The sequence below is a fragment of the Triturus cristatus genome, chromosome 4_2, assembly GCF_964204655.1.
Source record: "Triturus cristatus chromosome 4_2, aTriCri1.1, whole genome shotgun sequence".
NCBI lineage: Eukaryota > Metazoa > Chordata > Amphibia > Caudata > Salamandridae > Triturus > Triturus cristatus.
Genome location: NC_140586.1, coordinates 259,674,498 through 259,694,773, shown reverse-complemented (window position 1 = coordinate 259,694,773; position 20,276 = coordinate 259,674,498). Strand labels below are relative to the sequence as shown.

General features: G+C 41.5%; 1 protein-coding gene across 4 annotated transcripts in view; it reads right to left on the bottom strand.

Moving 5' to 3' along the window:
* Nucleotides 1-20,276, bottom strand: part of NR5A2 (nuclear receptor subfamily 5 group A member 2) — a 325,502-nt gene that overhangs the window by 304,623 nt on the left and 603 nt on the right. The window contains exon 1 of one of the 4 annotated variants that reach the window (XM_085601459.1): nt 19,802-19,856. The exons of the other annotated variants lie outside the window; for them this stretch is intronic. The gene's annotated coding sequence lies outside the window, so the exon portion shown is untranslated. Of the gene's footprint in view, nt 1-19,801; nt 19,857-20,276 lie in introns of those variants that run through there. 4 annotated transcript variants of the gene reach the window in all.

Below are 20,276 nucleotides of genomic sequence, written 5' to 3'. Positions count from 1 at the left end.
AAAAAACAAGTTCTTGCTTTGGGAGTTTGTTTTCTGTGGAAAAAAACCTCTGAAAAAAAAGTTTGACCAGGAGTCACAGCGGCGTAGCAATGGGGGGGGGGGCCTGCCCTGGGCAGCACGAGTTTTTCAGGGCAGCGGCCTCACCGCCCCTCCCCCCCCCACTCGTACCTCTCCTCTGAGGTGTCACTTTAAAAATGGTGGCTAACTGGCAAGCTTCACTCCTGTGAACAGAGCCGTCATGGAAGGATCTCTAAAAAGGGAAAGGGAACCCTCTGCCAGAGGGGTGGTGATCATGACCTCCGCCCCGCTTGCGGAACAGCAAACTGCCTGTCAGTACCTAAAATAACACAATAGGGCCATAATGCTCTTTCTGCAATTGACTATAATGAGATTTGTCACAGAATGTCAAAATGCTTTAACCTAAATAACCTATCCTCTATAGAATGAGCAGGAGACTCATCTGGAACGTGCAGCAAGAATGAAATTGTGATGTCATTGTAGTAACATTATCTATAATAGTTCAAGATGTCACAATTTTGATAATGGTACAGTCTGTGATGGCATGGCTGTACAATACCAACGTTTTATTTGGTGGACCTGCGCCAATGCATATCAACACTTCTGTTTTTATATTAATTTAACATGTATTCAATTCCGATATTTTGACTTGCGTTTTGTGATAGATTTTCATCTATTTTATATTTTTTTAGCAGATTAAATTCAAGGGCTACAGCTAATCTGACATTGTAAACAAGCAAGAATTTTGCAAAACAAGACACTCGCCGTCCCACCATTCTCATGGGCATAGGACAAGAAGCTATCCACACTCAACACTGATAAGGACTCCTTACTTCTGGTTGAATCAGTCCAAAATCGTCAATTACACATCTCTTTATCTTGTACCTTTCAGACAATCTGGCTCCCTGCCTACTTTACTGCCATGGCTTTTAGACAGTCGGTTGTCGTGCCTCCCAAGAAGACGGCCTTGCAACCGACTTAAGTGCTTGCGCAATCCACGACAAATTGCAGCAGACTGAACGGAGACCTAATACTACCATAAGTGTTACCATTATTGGTTCAGTTGTGAAGGAAACAGAGAAATGCATGAGCAAAAAGAATTGTTGGATGCAGGACGCCAACATGACTCCTTCACAACATGCTTCTCGTGATCTCTCCGTGAATTGGGGAGCTGCCGTTCCAATTACAAACATTTGCGGAATTGATTTTAGGCGTAAGTCTGCAGACGCAGCCTGGCTGAGGAATAGGCCTGGGCGAAATTTAAATTACACTGGTGTAATTCACTTAATTTTAGGAATTACGCATTATGCTTGTTATGCAAAATTCCCCAAATTACCCCACTATGCCACTTTGCTTGGTACGCACCATTTGTGCTAACAATATACCAAGAATGTGCCATTCAAAATAAACATTTACCAAAACTGATTGGAACCACAGATCTCGAACAGCCGTTGTCTGTGGTGCTTTGTTTTTTGCACTTTTTTAGGGCAAAATGCATTATAGTGTCAGAAACACAAAACAGTACATGTTGCATTAAAATATAACGCTAAATGACACATTTGCAGTTTACATAAATATGTGGAATCTGGGGTAATTTTCCAGAAATTTTGGATCATTGCACAAAAGCAAGTTAAGTGAATTTCACACACCCCTAAGGATCAAATGCCAGAGACCCATGTCCTGTTTGAGAGCTGCTCTCTGCTGAACACTGCAGCCCTGTAATGTCTATATGCACTATTTTCAAGAAAGATTTTCCTAAAAAATATTAGATTTTTTTGAACAATAAAAGACCCTTAAATAAGGGGGGGGGGGGGGGGCGAGTCCCTAACTACCAAACAAAAGGCCTGGCAGGTCAGGTTGGACTAATGATATTGACAGTCGTGGCCAGTGCAGGTAAGAGCAGTGAGGCGGGGCGGGACGGGTGTGGGAAGTTGACAGATGACGGAATAGGAAAAATAAAAATAAAAAATAATAAAACCACTTACTTTGCGAGTGCAAGGTAAGTGGTTTTTTAAAAATGTTATTTTCCCTATTCCATTGTGTGTCGATTCCCCGCCCCGCCTCACCACTCTTACCTGCCACTGGCGTAAGTAAACTTGAGGGGGCCTCTCTGCAAGGCACGTAGAGGGGCCCCCTCTGGGTTCAATCAGGAGCTCTCCAGCCACAGTGCTGTGCTGAGGGAGCCCCCTGGAGCTTGGGGGCTCCCACACTGCGGGGGCTGCAGTCACATTGCTTCTATGCTCCCAGGAAAAGTATTTTTGTCTGAACAAATTTGGAATTGCACAGTGTGCTATAATGGTGAAACTTCAGGAATTTCCCCTGCTAAGCATAATGCGAAATGGCAGAAATGATGCAACATTTTGCCGAGCAATGAAAAGTTTGCAATACAATTAAGTGACTGCACAAAAAGTGAACAAAAGATAATGGCTAGAAATCTTGTTAAATATATGGAAGTGTATTGTAAGCATGTATTTAAAAGAAATTTAAACTTAAGTTTAAAATCCTCTATGCTATTTTGATGTGTTCTGGCAACTGCTTTGCATAAATATTGAAGTATTTACATACTGCTTACTACCCCTTTGTGGGGCGTTGGAATATTTATCCACATGGGTAGCATGATACACCGTGCAGGGTGTGTGGTTGGAAGAGTATTATCTTTGTTTTTGAGCCTATGTGGGAAGTGTTCTTGGGTTGAGCATGAGTAGCCAGGGAGGTGCTGGTTATCTAGTCTTAGGCTGCTTAAAGGTGTGATGATAAGAGACACATGAGATAGACATGCAGCTACGGTTAGTGTATTGTGTACCGGCAATGTGATTGGCTCCACTGGTCCTATTATTATGAGTCTAAACTTTATATGCTAACTTTGGCACATATCAATTTAGTATGTGTCTTCAATAGTTATTAATTTTCAAGGATGGAAATACAGGAGCTTGGCCTTGGGGAAGACAGGATGTTTGCCCCAATTTGCCCCTCAGGGCCAGAAAGCCAACAGCATGTCAGGGTTATAGATATATTTTCATAAAATAATGTGGTGGTTCTGGCCCATCCTAACATCTGCCCCACCCTAACTCCTAAAGCCTTAAGAGTTTTTCTGCTCCCCTGTGCAATGATGAATCCAATCCCAATGGCAAATATAGGACATTTGATTTGTTTGGGTGTTGTTTTTACATGTGGGCCAGGAGAGAGTGGCTAACTCCAAATATTGTCCCACTTGCAATGGTGAATGCCTACACTTATTGGACTGGGGGTCTGCACCGTACCTACGGGGTAGTGGTACGCGCCGTACCTACGGGGGGTGGTGGTACGCGCCGTACCTACGGGGGTGGTGGTCCGCGCCGTACCTACGGGGGTGGTGGTACGCACCGTACCTACGGGGGGTGGTGGTACGCGCCGTACCTACGGGGGGGTGGTGGTACGCGCCGTACCTACGGGGGTGGTGGTACGCGCCGTACCTACGGGGGTGGTGGTACGCGCCGTACCTACGGGGTGGTGGTACGCACCGTACCTACGGGGGGTGGTGGTACGCGCCGTACCTACGGGGGTGTGGGTATGGCGCATACATGGGGGGGCTGAGGGTACGGCGCATACATTGGGGGCTGGGGGTACGGCGCGTACATGGGGGGGCTGGGGGTACGGCGCGTACATGGGGGGCTGGGGGTACGGTGCGTACATGGTGGGGGGGCTGGGGGTACAGTGCATACATGGGGGGGCTGGGGGTACGGCACGTACTTGGGGGGTGGGCTGGGGGGGTGTTCGGCGCATATGCGGGCACATGTTTGGACGTCTCCATGGTTGCTATGGGAGTTCGCTCCGTACGGTGTTTTTTGCATACGGTTGTGCATTCGGACGGACGGGACGGATCGTACTTGCGCGCTCGGACTTCAGTTTCCCGATTCATACGTAAAACTGTCCGGGGACGTGTCGGACACTTTTTCCGACCCGAGGACGTGTCGGGGAATTTTCCCAATGCGATTCGTATGGATTTTTTAACATACGAATCGTACTTGCCAGTTTGTACGGGACTTGTACGATTCGTACGTAAAAAAATCCGGATACGATTCGTACGGGGAATATTTTTAACGGATCGGAATCGGCACCTATGTGTTGAGATCAGCAATAGGGGTAGCTGTGGGATGCGGGGCAGTCCTCATCCACTAGTCATGGAAACCTACCAACCGCAGACATTTTTGAAAACTCGAGAACCATAGGATTCCAGGGTAGTATGCCTTGCAAGGATCCCACAAAGTTTTCTTACCCACGGTGCCCTGCAAACCTCAACCTTTGCCTGAAATTACACATTTTCCTTACATTGCTGTGATGGAAACTTCTGGAATCCCCAGAAATCCACAAAATTCCTACCCAATGATACCGCACGGTATGCAGTCATAATATCAATTTTTATTATCGACCTACAGTAATATCGAGTTTTAAATATCGTAGGGACAGAATATCGAAGTCAAGAATATCGGTGACCAGAATATTGACCTTAAGGTAAGTAATATCGTTTTTTTTATATCGAAGTAAGTAATATCAAAGTAAGTAATATTGTTAGCAAAAATATCGTTGTTAATAATATCGATATTTATATTAGTGTTATGTATTTTAGTATGTATTTTATATGTATGTGTTTAACATTTTTTGTAATGTTTTTTAATTATTTTTAAATATATGTATTAAATGTTTAGAAATTAGTAATTTGATTTGTTTGGGTGTTGTTTTTACATGTGGGCCAGGAGAGAGTGGCTAACTCCAAATATTGTCCCACTTGCAATGGTGAATGCCTACACTTATTGGACTGGGGGTCTGCACCGTACCTACGGGGTAGTGGTACGCGCCGTACCTACGGGGGGTGGTGGTACGCGCCGTACCTACGGGGGTGGTGGTCCGCGCCGTACCTACGGGGGTGGTGGTACGCACCGTACCTACGGGGGGGTGGTGGTACGCGCCGTACCTACGGGGGGGTGGTGGTACGCGCCGTACCTACGGGGGTGGTGGTACGCGCCGTACCTACGGGGGTGGTGGTACGCGCCGTACCTACGGGGTGGTGGTACGCACCGTACCTACGGGGGGGTGGTGGTACACGCCGTACCTACGGGGGTGTGGGTATGGCGCATACATGGGGGGGCTGAGGGTACGGCGCATACATTGGGGGCTGGGGGTACGGCGCGTACATGGGGGGCTGGGGGTACGGCGCGTACATGGGGGGCTGGGGGTACGGTGCGTACATGGTGGGGGGGCTGGGGGTACAGTGCATACATGGGGGGGCTGGGGGTACGGCACGTACTTGGGGGGTGGGCTGGGGGGGTGTTCGGCGCATATGCGGGCACATGTTTGGACGTCTCCATGGTTGCTATGGGAGTTCGCTCCGTACGGTGTTTTTTGCATACGGTTGTGCATTCGGACGGACGGGACGGATCGTACTTGCGCGCTCGGACTTCAGTTTCCCGATTCATACGTAAAACTGTCCGGGGACGTGTCGGACACTTTTTCCGACCCGAGGACGTGTCGGGGAATTTTCCCAATGCGATTCGTATGGATTTTTTAACATACGAATCGTACTTGCCAGTTTGTACGGGACTTGTACGATTCGTACGTAAAAAAATCCGGATACGATTCGTACGGGGAATATTTTTAACTAATCGGAATCGGCACCTATGTGTTGAGATCAGCAATAGGGGTAGCTGTGGGATGCGGGGCAGTCCTCATCCACTAGTCATGGAAACCTACCAACCGCAGACATTTTTGAAAACTCGAGAACCATAGGATTCCAGGGTAGTATGCCTTGCAAGGATCCCACAAAGTTTTCTTACCCACGGTGCCCTGCAAACCTCAACCTTTGCCTGAAATTACACCTTTTCCTTACATTGCTGTGATGGAAACTTCTGGAATCCCCAGAAATCCACAAAATTCCTACCCAATGATACCGCACGGTATGCAGTCATAATATCAATTTTTATTATCGACCTACAGTAATATCGAGTTTTAAATATCGTAGGGACAGAATATCGAAGTCAAGAATATCGGTGACCAGAATATTGACCTTAAGGTAAGTAATATCGTTTTTTTTATATCGAAGTAAGTAATATCAAAGTAAGTAATATTGTTAGCAAAAATATCGTTGTTAATAATATCGATATTTATATTAGTGTTATGTATTTTAGTATGTATTTTATATGTATGTGTTTAACATTTTTTGTAATGTTTTTTAATTATTTTTAAATATATGTATTAAATGTTTAGAAATTAGTAATTTTTTTAAAGTAAATTTTGTGTTTTAGTATCAGAGCGGGTTGTGGTTTATAGGGGAATAGAGTGGAAAGTAATTTAATTATAATTCATTAATTAATATTTTGAATGTATTTTTATTGATTATTAATTTACTGTTAATTATTAATTGGTACTTACGTTTTATTAATTGATTAATTTAAAATTATATTAATTATAATTAATTTCTTATTATTTTTTATTTATTGTATTTTGTTAAATAATTTATTGTTAATTAAATAAAAATTGGTAATTAATTTTTAATAATTGATTAATTGGTAATTAAATTAAATGTGTTATTTGTTATGTGTAGCAGGTTGTGCGTATATAGGGGAATAGGGTGGGAAGTAATTTATTATAATTAAGTACATTTAAATTTTTATTAATTGGTATTGATTATTAATTTACTGTTAATTATTTATTAATTGGTAATTGATTTTTATTAATTTATTAATTGATAATTACATTAATTGTGTTATTTGTTAAGTGTAGCGGGTTGTGGGTTTATAGGGGAATAGGGTGGGAAGTAATTTATTATAATTAAGTACATTAACTTTTTTATTAATTGGTATTGATTATTAATTTATTGTTATTTGATTATTAATTGGTAATTAATTTTTATTAATTGATTCATTAATAATTTAATTATTGTGTTATATTTTTTGTGTAGCGGTTTGTGCGTTTATAGGGGAATAGGGTGGGAAGTAATTTAATGTTATTTAAGTAAATATTTATTACATTTTATTGGTATTTAATATTAATATTTTTGTAAATTAATTATTAATATGTTATTTTTTGGGGGGAAAAGAATTAATAAGTATGTTAATTTAACCCCTATGTTATCCTACATGTTCCGCATTGTTACACTCACTGGAGTGTGAATAATAATGTTAACCCCTACTCTATCCAACAATTTCCCTACTGTTGTACTCACTGGAGTGGGAATAGTGATTGTTACCTCTACGCTATCCAACTCTTCCCCTACTGTTGCACTCACTAGAGTGGGACTAGTAAAATTCACCCCTGCGTTATCCAACACTTTCCCTACTGTTGCACTCACTGGAGTGGGAATAGTAATTTTTACCCCTACGCTATCCAACACTTTCCCTACTGTTGCACTCACTGGAGTGTCAATAGTAATTTGTACCCCTACGCTATCCAGTACTTTCCCTAATGTTGCACTCACTGGAGTGGGAATAGTATTTTTTACAACTACGCTATCCAACACTTTCCCTACTGCTGAGCTCACTGGAGTGGGAATAATAATTTCTACCCCTACGCTATCCTACACTTTCGGTACTGTTGCACTCACTGGAGTTGGAATAGTAATTTCTACCCCTACGCTATCCAACACTTTCCCTACTGTTGCACTCACTGGAGTGGGAATAGTAATTTTTACCCCTACGCTATCCAATATTTGACCTACTGTTGTACTGTTTGGAGTTGGAATAGTAATTTTATTCCCTCCGCTATCTAATATTTTTTTTATTATTTTAGTTAATGTAGCATATAAATAATTTTAAAAATATTAAAAATAATTGCATTTCTTTATTTGTTATATATATTTATTTAATTATTATTTATATTATTGTTTTATGTGTAGAGATGTATTTGTAATTTATGAGATATTGTTTAACAATTTATAAGTTATTAAAATAATTATTAAAATATATTATTAAGTAAGTATATATATTATATATTATAAACAAACTCCGTCAGGTCCTTCCGGGATGAAAACCCTTGTCAGGTGGTGCGTTGTCCGGCGAACCTACGGCCGGATAATCCAACAAAGTTCAGGGAACAAGAAAAACGCACACTCGGAGGTTCTGCTCGTATTCTTTACTGAGCTATCGTTACGCGTTTCGACACTGCTGTGTCGAAACGCGTAACGATAGCTCAGTAAAGAATACGAGCAGAACCTCCGAGTGTGCGTTTTTCTTGTTCCCTGAACTTTATATTATATATTATATGTATATGTTTAATTTATTTTTACATTATATATATTTGTTATAATTTTTAAACATTTTAAGATATTTGTAACTATGTTTATTTTAATTATATGTATTATTTACTTTATTTTACATTATTTTTGTAACTTTCAAAAAACGATTTTTTTAACGATATATTTGACATTGATATTATTTTTTCAATATTTTTGTACTTACCATAATGTAGATAGCAGCTGCGGCCTGTGGAGGGAGTTCCGTGGGGGGGGTAAGGCGGGGTGGGGGAGGGGCAGGGTGGGGGGTTCTAAAAACCGGAATATGGATGATTACAGGTAAGTAAACAATTAAATAAATAAAACGAATTTCGTAGCGCGCGCTGCATCACATTTTGCGATGCAGCGTGCGCTACGAAATTCGTTTTATTTATTTAATTGTTTACTTACCTGCAATTATCCATCTTCCGGTTTTTAGAACCCCCCACCCTGCCCCTCCCCCGCCCCGCCTTACCGCCCCACGGAACTCCCTCCACGGGCCGCGGCTGGTAGATAGTATGTCGATATTCTTGGCTTCGATATTTTTGTGTCGATATTTCCGTAGGTTGATTTTCTGTCTCCCGATAGTCTGTCAGTGATTCATACCGCACTTATGCCAATAAAAGCTTTGCGTTACTTGTGGGGCTGGGCCTCGTGCCTGTAACAGGAACTGATCAAACCAAGGTCTATGGAAGTCCCCTTGCAATGCCTCCCATAGACCATGGTTTGATCCATTCCTGTTGCGGGCAACAGTCCCAGCCACACAAGTGGCACAGCTTTTTTATCTGAACAAGTGGCATAACACTGGGTAGTAGGAATTTTGTGGATTTCTGTAGATTACAGAAGTTTCCATCACAGAAATGTAAGGAAAATGTGTGATTTCAGGCCACATTTCAGTTTTTCAGAGCATCGTGAGTAAGAAAACCTCATGGGATCTATGCAAGGCACCCCACCCTGAAATCTCCTAGTTGTTTAGTTGTAAAAAAAATGTCCGTAGTTTGTAGGTTTGCATGAGTGGCATCAGAACATGGCCCTAAATACAGCAGCTACCCTGATTGCTTATCTCTCAAAATAGCGCTTTAGGGCCTTTTTGTGTCTTTATCTCGTGGCCCACCCACACAAGTGGGGTACTGTTCTTATCAGGGGAAAAGTGGAAAGCCAGGGTGGTAGAAAATATGTGCCTCCCAGATTCTAGAACCTTCCATCACAGAAATGTGAGAAACATGTGTTTCTTTAGTCAAAGTTTGAGATTTTCATGGAATTCTGGGAAAAAAAACAGGTGGGGGCCACACAGGTCAACCCACCCTGGATTCCCCCAGGTGTCTAGTTTTCAAAAATATGCAAGTTTGCTAGTTTTCCTTAGGAGCCAGCTGAGCAAATCCCTAAGTCCACAGCTACCCACTTTGAAAAAGAGGGTTCGTTTTGAGTGCAAAATGTGATGTATCCATGTTGCGTTTTGGTCGGTTCCCTTTTACAGGCACTAGAGCTACCCACACATGAGGTACCACTGTTGTAGGGAGACTTGGGGGAATGCTGGGTGAAAGGAAGATTGTGGCTGCCTGCAGATTCCAGAACTTTTCATCACAGGAATGTGATGACAAAACTTTTTTTGTCAAAGTCTGAGGTTTGCAGGGGATTCAGGGTTAAAAAGCCTGGTGAGAGCTATGTAAATCACTCCACCCTGGATTTGCCCAGGTATATAGATTTCATAATTGTTCAGGTTTGCTAGGTCTCCTTTTCAAAAGAAGGGTCATTTATTAGCAGAAAAATGTAATGTATCCATGTTGTGTTTTGGGCCATTTCCTGCTGCAGGCACTAGGCCTACCCACACAAATAAGGTACCATTTTTATCGGAAGACATGTGGGTGCACAGATTAGTAGGATATTTGTTATCATCAGTTGGATTTCGCTGCATTTGTGCCTTCCAAATGTAAGCCACTGTGTAAGAAAGAAGACGTTTTGAAAAATACCCTCTAAATCATATGCGAATACGGGTCCGCACACATTTAAAGATGTACAAGTAACCAGTGATCTTTAACTTCACATGTTGAGCCTATTTCAGAAATACATAGGTTTCCTTGATACCAATTTTTCCACAAACTGGACATAGGCTGAGAGCGCAAAAAAAAAGAAAAATGGGCCACCTCTTTGAAAAATACAAAAACTGTGGTAACAAAGTAGTTTTTTTATTCAGATCGCCAGGTTCCTGAAAGCTAGGAAGATGGTGACTTTTAGCACAGCAAATTGTTTGTTGATACCATTTTGAGGGGAAAAAACAGACACTTTTATCTAGAGCACTTTGTTCCTAATTTTCGTCAAGAACTCAAAATGTTGCTATATTTTGCCTGTTTTCTCGGTCCTCTCCAGGGGAAGCCACAAACACTGGGTACCTTTAGAATGCCCACGATGTTGAAAAAAAGGACCCAAATTTGCTGTGGGTCCTTTATGTTGAAATAATGTTATGCATTAATTGCAAACTACCAAATTAGCCAAAAGGTGGAAATTGGGGCGGGAAGGGGAGGCCCAGCAGTTAAGGGGTAATGATAATAACAAAAACAATAACAATAATTATAAAAATAGCAACAGCAATAGCAATAATAATAATAAAAATGTATTATCTACTTCTATAATTTACAAGTGTTACTGCTGCACAATTTAAAGGTACTTCTATGTGCAACAACTGCTAGGAAGAGAGAAGAACATCCTTTTTATCCGATTTCTTTCAGTCTTTAACACAACCTCTGTGTATAATTGAACAGTATCAGATCCCAATGCTAATGCAATAAAATCAAACACTTTCAACAATACTTTTTTCATGTCAATGCAGCAGTTGCTAGGGGGAAAGATGTGACACTTTTTACACTTTGACCATCCTGGGACATCACTGGGTCTACCCATCGTCCACCATGCACTTTCAATAGCCTTCTATGTCCTACTGATGAGCTGTTAGAAGGGCAGGGAGTGGGAGCTACATAAAGTAAAAGAAGGACCATCTCTTAAAAAAAGAAAGTAGAGCGTGAAGCATATGCATCTCCGTTGCTGATTGTATAATGCTTTGCAGGGCCGGCTTTATCACTGGTGGCGCCCTGTGCGACAATGTTTGTTGGCGCCCACCATGGGTGCCCCCCACAGATTCCCTCACTACCACCCTTTAATAGTGCCCCCTCAAGTCTCCATAACCACTCTCTCTCAGATATATTTAATTAGTTATATAATGCCGCCTATACCAGTGTAGGGTGTCAGGGCACTTAACATCACACATACATTACACATAGACAATCAATCATATGTGAGTAAATCAGTGTATAGGAAATGTTACATAAGCCAGAAGACTACAAGGTGAGTCACATGTCATCCATACTGGTAGACAGTATACTTTAAGAGTGCTTGGTCTGAAGAGGCACAGACTCAGAATTTAAAACATAACCTCAGGGTTGGAGGTTACATTAAATAATTATGATTTTTTTTACCGAAATGATCCCTAGAATAATGAAAGAAGCAGGAATACATCATAATGCTCGAATCTATACCTTGACCGTTTGCATGCAGCTCTTGAATGACAGTTATTAGCTCACTGTTCCATGTTAGGATTTTAACATCTACACTGCTAGTAACCAAAGGATCTCTCTGACAAAAGCACTGACCTATTTAAACTATCTGCACTTTGTGATTGGCATGGTACACATTCTTTGCAGCAGGCACATTAACACTCTGTGCTACCATAAAATGAGATAAAACTCCCACAAGACAAAACTCCTCTCTCCAGGAACAACATTAATCACCGGTGTTACCCTGACATTTTTATTCTTGTATGAAAATTGCAGGAGGCCAGCAATGCTGCAACGGGTGCTTTTTAAACCATAAAATCCTTCCAAACAGGCGCCCCCTCAAAGAGTCAGCACCCGGTGCGGTGGCACCGATCGCACCGCCCTACCGCCGGCCCTGATGCTTTGCTTAAGTGAGTCGTGGAGATATTAAAAAGGAATGAAAGCCAATAAATGACCTGTCAACAAATAGAAAAAAACTGATTTTGCATACTATGTACAAATTATGGAATGAAAAAAAAAACAGATTGATTGTGCCTCAGTCAAGGTTCCATATTTCACATTTAAACACTGGAATTTTTTTTTTTATCAACTACTTATGTAAATATCAAAAACAGTGTGAAATAAGCTTGCTCCATATTACACCCTGGAAGAAATGCCATTTGATCCATTCCATATCAGACAAACAAGCAAAATGTGTGCCAATTAATGTGCATTGGTGTTCGCCTTAGCACATCATTTCCATGGTGAGGCCCATGCCATGAAGCATACCAGCTTAAATTCCTTCACACTGTTTATGTCTTTGCATGTAACCAACAAGCTATACATTAGTAATTGTAGGTGCCTATTTATACAACAGTTTATATGGATGTCAGGCAAACAGTGTTCTCTTAATTCCTCTACCTCCCTCACAGGCTGTCCTGATCTCCCAGAATCCTTTACTGAGTCCTAATGTTGTTAAGCCTTTGTCACTGCATCACAGTTTTCCCGCACTGTAAATTGCAATGCTTAATCCTCCTCCAAACATGGTTTAAAATCTTGTCTAAGGTGCATATTTTTCTTGAACGCATATTTGTTCATTCAGAAGTGCCTTTCTATTCGTCTTAGAGAGTTAAATGATTTGCTAACATGCACAGAGAAATAAATATGCCCCTTGTTCAATCCGTGTATAGAGCAAAGTTTGTTTATAAAAATCCCAATAATGTGCTCCACAAGTGGAATAGAAACATTGACAGATTTTGTGTCCAAAGGCTGAAGACAGCTCGATCACTTTTGATGATTTTGGGAAGTGCAGATTGCTACAGCCATTTTTATTACAGGATGATTCAAACACAGGGGTTATTTGATTAAATGGTGCTCAATCAGAGTTGCTGAAGTACATTCATGTATCAGCAATTCTGAATGGCCACATTTTCAACTATCCAGAATAGAGCTTTGTGTCAGGGCCATTGTAATTGGTCATTGAGAGTAAATCTGAATAGCTCTGGCATAGACTGCCCATGGTTATTTGGTCGAGCCTACTAGACAGCCCATGTGCCGTCTGTAGAGAGTCATTGTGGTTTACAAAGAACACACGGGGGTCTTGGAGCCCACCCATTTCTTACCATTGGTTGGCTTTCTTTGTCACTCATTTGCCTGTTTCTTTTTCATGTCCCAACTTTGTCAATCTTCTGTTTGCCCATCATACCCTCTCATGGAGCATTGTCTCTTTACAAACTATTTGATTGGTTCTGGCATCACTGCTTCCACTGCTTGCTTTTCGAGCACTTATTTTTTCTCTTACATGAAGCACTCCATTAGAGTGTTTGTGTTTTCTAGCCTTCTTCCTCATTTATGATTCTCCCCCTGCACACCACGTTGCTCCCTGTTGCTGGACTGCTTCCTTCCACCCCCTCCCTCTTGCTCTCGCACTTGTGCTTCTCCCCATTGTTTCTCCACCGGTGCCCTCTGTGTAGCTATCCCCCAACCCTGTGTTGCTTTCCTTTCATCCTCCCTCATTTCTTTCATTCCCCTTCCAATTCTCCAACCCATTGCTTTCACTTCCCCTCCAGTGCTGGTTCAGAGTTGTATCTGTAACTAAAAAGAAAAGAAAAAAGTGCCCCCATTATTTTGTAGGTATGCGCATGTGTGATAAACAGTAGCGGTCCGTGGAGGGAGTGACGGTGGGGCAGTGAGGCGGGCGGGGGAGGGGCAGGGTTGTGAAATGTAAACACCAGAATGTGGATGAACGGAGGTAAGTACACATTTAAATAAATAAAACGAATTCCTTTGCGCGCGCTGCATCGCAAAATGCAATGCAGCGTGCGCAACGAAATTCGTTTTATTTATTTAAATGTGTACTTACCTCCATTCATCCATATTCCGGTGTTTACATTTCCCCACCCTGCCCCTCCCCCGCCCCGCCTCATCGCCCCACGGAACTCCCTCCACGGACCGCTACTGCGTCACAATTGTGAGAACTTTCAGCTTTGCCAATGCTTGTTGTATAAGTTAATTGTCTTGCAGTAGTCTAGAATGACTCCTGCTGTTCCCTATTTTTTGTCTGTCCTCGGTAAGTTTAAATTCCGCAGAGGGCGGAGTCGGCATTGGATTTTCTTCTTCAATCTGAAAAAAATGACCAGAATTCATTGAACAGTCATATCTTTCTATATGTCTATCTATCTGTATGTTGTAGAGATAAATACATTTTTTTGTTTTAACTAAATAGAATTGTACATTACTTCTCGAAATCACCTGTCCCTTCTTGAGATGTGACAGATTTTACATGTAGAGAAAGCGCCTCTACAGTCAGGGGTGTAGCTTGGTCATTAAGAATGTGGGAGGGAAGGTGCGGGTCAGATTTCCTGACAATCACGCTGGCAGCATATAATGTTTAAATATATTATACGACAAGCAGGGCGCTGGCGCATGAGAGGGGGCTTAAGGGGCAGTTGAAAGGCAGAGGAATGCAGATTGGTAGGAGTACTAGGTGAGAGAAACACAATATTTTGTCAAATAACATGTTTAGGACTTTTAAAACAGAAATGAGAGAGTGTGCATGCAAAAATCCGAGGGGAAATCCGACAGACACCTCCCTATACCCAACTGAAAGCACCTGTACTCAACTATTCTTCAAAAAATACATTTATTAGGGGGGGTGTAACACCCCAGACACCCCCTGAAGCTACGCCCCTGCATACAGTCTTGCATTTGCTGCTCTCCTTTCTGAATATTAAACTTCTACTATGAAAGAGTAGGGCGCGCCGCTATCTTTTATTGCATGATAGCGTGGGTGTGTGGGCGCCATGTTGGATATGCCGGTGCCTGGTGCAGCATACCGAGATGCCAATGTGCATTTCAAATCACAGTAACAACACACCACTGCCCTTTGATACACCTATGCGCGTCGATTACACAACTGTGTTTAACTGTATTAGCTTTAGAAACACGAATCATATATTTTTCGCTCTTAGCAGACACTTGACCCATAAATATGAGCAAAGCAACCTCTGAAGAAACTGACATTAATGATTCACGTTTGTGCTTCCATAACCGCAAGAAACGCAAGCCGTTTCAGCTATGCTATCCATGGTGCTGGACTTTATGCACATTATGTATAGGATAAACTATTCAATACTATAGATGAAGTAACGGTCCCATCTGTGGTATACACTTGCTGTATTTAGGTGCTAGATTAAAAGAAAGTATTTGTAATTAAAGTAAATTCTGTTTTTATCTGGTGTGTATAAGTGCTGGGTGAAGTTCCAAATTTAGCCAACGAACTTGTCAGGATGAAGATGGCAAACTTTGCACTGCACTGAGTTCGTAAAATGTAGTGAGTTTGCAACTTTACGGACAAGGCCGCCATCAAAAAATAAACATGCTTTGCAAGACAATTTATTGTTTTACGAGTGATTTTCTTCCCAAAATTGCTGGTGTTTTGTAGAATTTGTGTCACGTAATAATACTTTTAGCAGAAGTTGTTTCCAGCCTTTGTTTTTTAAAAGATTTACGATGATGGGAAGCTCGTAAAATATATATATTTTAAATGCTGCGACTTCGCACACACCATTTCACAATTGGTTTCCAGCTCTGCATTTGTTTTATTTATGTATGGTATTTTTGCTTTCTATTCTCCTCCCAGTCCTATACATGTTTCAAAATTCCAAAGTGTTGAAGATGTTTCAGTTTCTGTGGTAGCAGTGACACCTGCCAGCTATGACTGAGTTCACTGAACAGCCGGCCAGGTGCAGTTCACTCCTACCTTTGGAATGAGCCACCATTATTCCGCCGTTCAAACAAATAACCGCATACTCATAAAATGTTTTTATCAAACAAAACTCCCAGTGCAAACCTTTGATTTGGAATCAAACCACACTAGGAAGATGGCTGCGTAATGATGCCAGACAGTCTTACGCAGCTTGTGATAACAACCCCTACTCTTTGCCCGCTCTGTGACAACATGGTTTGTCTCGCTTGCGCTTTTCTAGCTAAAAATCCTTCCTCTATCCAACTCTAGGGCCACGTGAGGCTCTTCCTCTCTGCTCTGATTGATCTCTCATGTTTTGCTCACTCTTTTTCTACTAACTCTTTGAGTTTGTTCCTAAGTCTCTCCTTCTCGTTTTTCATCTGCCTTTCTTGGTATCTTCACCCGGGGTACTGATTCCCTTTAATCTCTATTCTTTCTCTGTGGTGTTCTCAGCTGCACTTGGACGCTTTTGGCATCTTTTTCCCTACTGTTCTCTGCCACACACTCTTCTCATTCTTTAGTCTAAACATATCTGGCACTCTCTTTTAAGCTCTGCTTTTTGACTCCTCTCTCTGAGAACCAGATTTACAAAGGTAAAGTTAGACCAGAAGTCTAACTTTAGACCTAACGTCTGACTTAAACCAAGAGTATAACTTTACTACTTTTCAGTATTCACAAAGGTAAGTTACTACTAGTAACTTTACTACTAGTAATTTTACTAGTAGTAACTTTACTACAAGTAAGTTTACTATTAGTAAACTTACTAGTAGTAACTTACCTTTGTGAATACCGAAAAGTACTAAAGTTAGACTTTTGGTCTAAATTAGACATTAGGACTAAACTTGGATTTCAGGTCTAAACTTAGACTTTTGATCTAACTTTATATTTGAATTGTTCCTTTAGATTCCTTCAGATTCCGCTTTCTCACTTTCTGACACCTCTCACTCTGATTCTGAAACTCCACTGTTTCTTATGTCTTTTATTCTATACTTTTTCTGACACTCTTACATGCCACAATATCTAATGGTATCTGTCACTGGTCTCTTTGATTTTTCAGCTCTGCTGTCTCTAAGAACCCGATTCACGAAAGTACTTACGTGTAGTGAAGTTAAGAGTGCAGAGTCTCTGCACTCGTAACTTTACTACTCAGAGGTACCTTCAAGAATCGGGTCCTCAGTCTCTTTTAGACTGAACTCTCTCTGACTCTCTGAGAGTTCGCTCTCCACTTGAGCTCTCTTGGACCCTCTTACGCTTTCGGAGAAGTCACTCTCTCCGACTATCTTAGACCCTGCTCTCTCATTGACTCACTTAAGTTTACATTACTGTAAATCCCTTATACTCTTTTATCTCTGCTCCTATTGCTAACTCTCTTAGAGTCTTCTATCTGTATTTATTACACAAGGCTCTCTCTGGTTCTTTTAGATTTTGCTCTCTCTCCCTTTCTGGCACTTTCCTCTCTCTGATTCTTAAACTCTACTATCCCTAACTCTTGTATTCTATACTTTTGCTGATTCCCTTACACGCCAAACTCTTTAAAAGTGGTTCATAGACTTCACTCTGTGTCTCTGGTCTTTGACTCTTCATCTCTTTCTCTTCCTTGTTTTTCTTAGAATTAACTCTGAGAATTTGCTCTCTTCGATTTGACTCTCTCTGGCCCTTTTCACTCTCGTAGACATCACTCCCTGGCTCTCTTGGACTCTGTTCTCTCACTGACTCACTTAAGCTAACTCTCTTTGAATCTCTTAGACTCCCTATTATCAAGACTCTCTTCGATTTTTCCTCTCTTACTCTTATAAACTCAACTTGCTCCAGCTCCCTTTGATTCTGCTCTCTTTTTGACTTGCTTAAACTTTTCCCTTCCATTTCTCATACACTTTTGTTTTTCTTTATTTTATAGGCATTGCTTTCTGTAATTCTTCGACTCCACTAGCTCTGACTTTTTTAGTCATCACTTTTTATGGTTCTCCAAGACTCTGCTCGCTCTAACAATCTCTCTTAGATTGAGTCTGTTTCAGTCCACTGCCACTCTTAAAATGCTCAGTCTCTAGCTCTCTTGCATTGTGCTCTCTCTGTCTCGTGACCTTGCTCACTCTTGTTCTCTTAGACTCCGCTTTCTCTGACCCCCTTTACTCTCGGACTCTTACCCCCTCACACTCTTTGTATGGTATTGTACATTTCCATTGGAACGAGCCTATATGTGCGACCTTCTTTTATGTTGTCAGTGATTCCACAGCAGTCTATTAATGCTTTTCATATTTTTCCGTGCATTTACAAATGAATGAATGCTAACAGATACACAGAGCATTTGTTCAGAGTTAACAAGGCGTGGTTCACCATGTTCATCATGCCATGCGTGGGTATCTTAATGAAAATCCCCCTCTAGAAGTGGAACAATTCGTGCAATTTACTTGTGCTTAATTACGCGAAATGTCGGGGGATTTACAGGGAGTCACATGAAATGAAAATCTGGAACCAAGCTCTATATTTTGGTGCAAAATGGGTCCTTGTGTACATTTTGAAGGCGAAGATGCATTTTGCACTAAAGAAAAGCGAACAAAAACGTGTCATGAACAACTGTTGCTGGTGTTATTATTCCCGTATTCCCGTAATCAGAGGCGCAACTAGAGCCAAATTTCGGGGAGGGCTAAGAAAATATTTCGGGGGGGGCTGAGTCTTTCAAGCCATAGGCAGAGTGGAGCTGCAGGGGCTCTTAGAAGGGGTGAAACAACAGCGAGGCCTCATTAACATGCAAACATGCAAATGGTCTTTTAAAGACCTGTGAAGTGCTCGGGTGCGGCTGTGTGTGCTCCGGGAAGCTGTCTCAGCCCGGGCTGCCACACGCGACGGGGGGAGGGGGGGTGGGGGGGGGGGGGGGGGGCTGAAGCCCTGTGAGTCCAATGGGTGTTGCGCGCCTGCCCGTAATAGAATTTTTTATCCAAATGGACGTGAAATAACAAGCCGTGACATAATGGCGTAATTTTGTGTAATGCGAAATGCCAGAAATTACACGAGGTTACAGCAACATAATAAACATTCCCCTCGCCATAACCCTCTTCACTCTACATTTTTTATGAACACTAAACCCTTGCTTGAGGATGTATGTATTTAGTTATCTGATTTAGAGCGCGCTACATGTAGCAGAGGCCATTCCTGCGCATGGCCAACAAAGTGTGATAATACTATGATAGCATTACAATTGAAGAAAAGCCAATTGCGTAGTACACTCTGCAACATAAATGGTTTCGTGGCACAATGTAGCAAGAGGCAGCATCACCCAACTCGGTGCACGTTATCGCTCTTGCATAGATAACAGGCTGAGTCAGCCCTACCCAAATTCAAAGCTGCACATTGCACAGAGATCTCTGCAACAGCCGATTGAATATTCCGAAAAAACTATAATATGAATTTGTTTTTAAGCATATATATATCATTAGAATGTAATGCATGCCGGCCCTTAAAGAAACGATTGTCAGAAAACATTTCGAAATCCGTGCTGCCATTGTAAATATATAATCCTACCTATGTCGTTTCAGGATCACAAGCTCACAAAATATACAAAAACAGAAAGAGCGATATTGCCTTTTGACGGATTTCCAATTTTAAAAAAGTGACAAACTTGTTTAAAGTAGTCGAAAACAGTGGGGAAAGAAACAGTGCAACATTTTTAAACTATGAAAAAGCCAAACAAAGTTAATAACGACGGGTAGGATATACATACAACCATGGTCAACTGTTGTAAACAGCGCTCAGATATGCAAGAAAACTCACTTTGCTGCACTGAGCATCACACTCCGTATAGGTGGGCCAAAGAATATCTCTGTCTGTGTAGGGTACTGCAGACAATCATTAGGACAAGAAGGCATCCCACTAAAATATGCATTGATTGTTTACCCCCGCCCCCCTCCCCCCCCCCCCCGCCCGCCCTTCTACACCCACCACAATGTTTTAGGCCTTGCTTAGGTGCTTGCATGTCACCCTTAGGTCCCATCTTTGAGACAGTTGCACAATTTCACAAACAACATTTCTGTCAGAAAAATGGCTAAACAATATTCTAAATATTCTGGATTCACTTTTACAACTTTGTAAACATCTTAAATAAATAATAGTCTAACTTCTCCCCGGTCTGTCCCCAGCTTCATCTAAACAACTGCTCCAAAGCATAAATAGGAAGCTAGATGATTTTAATAAGAAGCTTTCTGATTGGCTCGTGGTTACAGGATTGTTTCGAAAATTGCACTTTGCA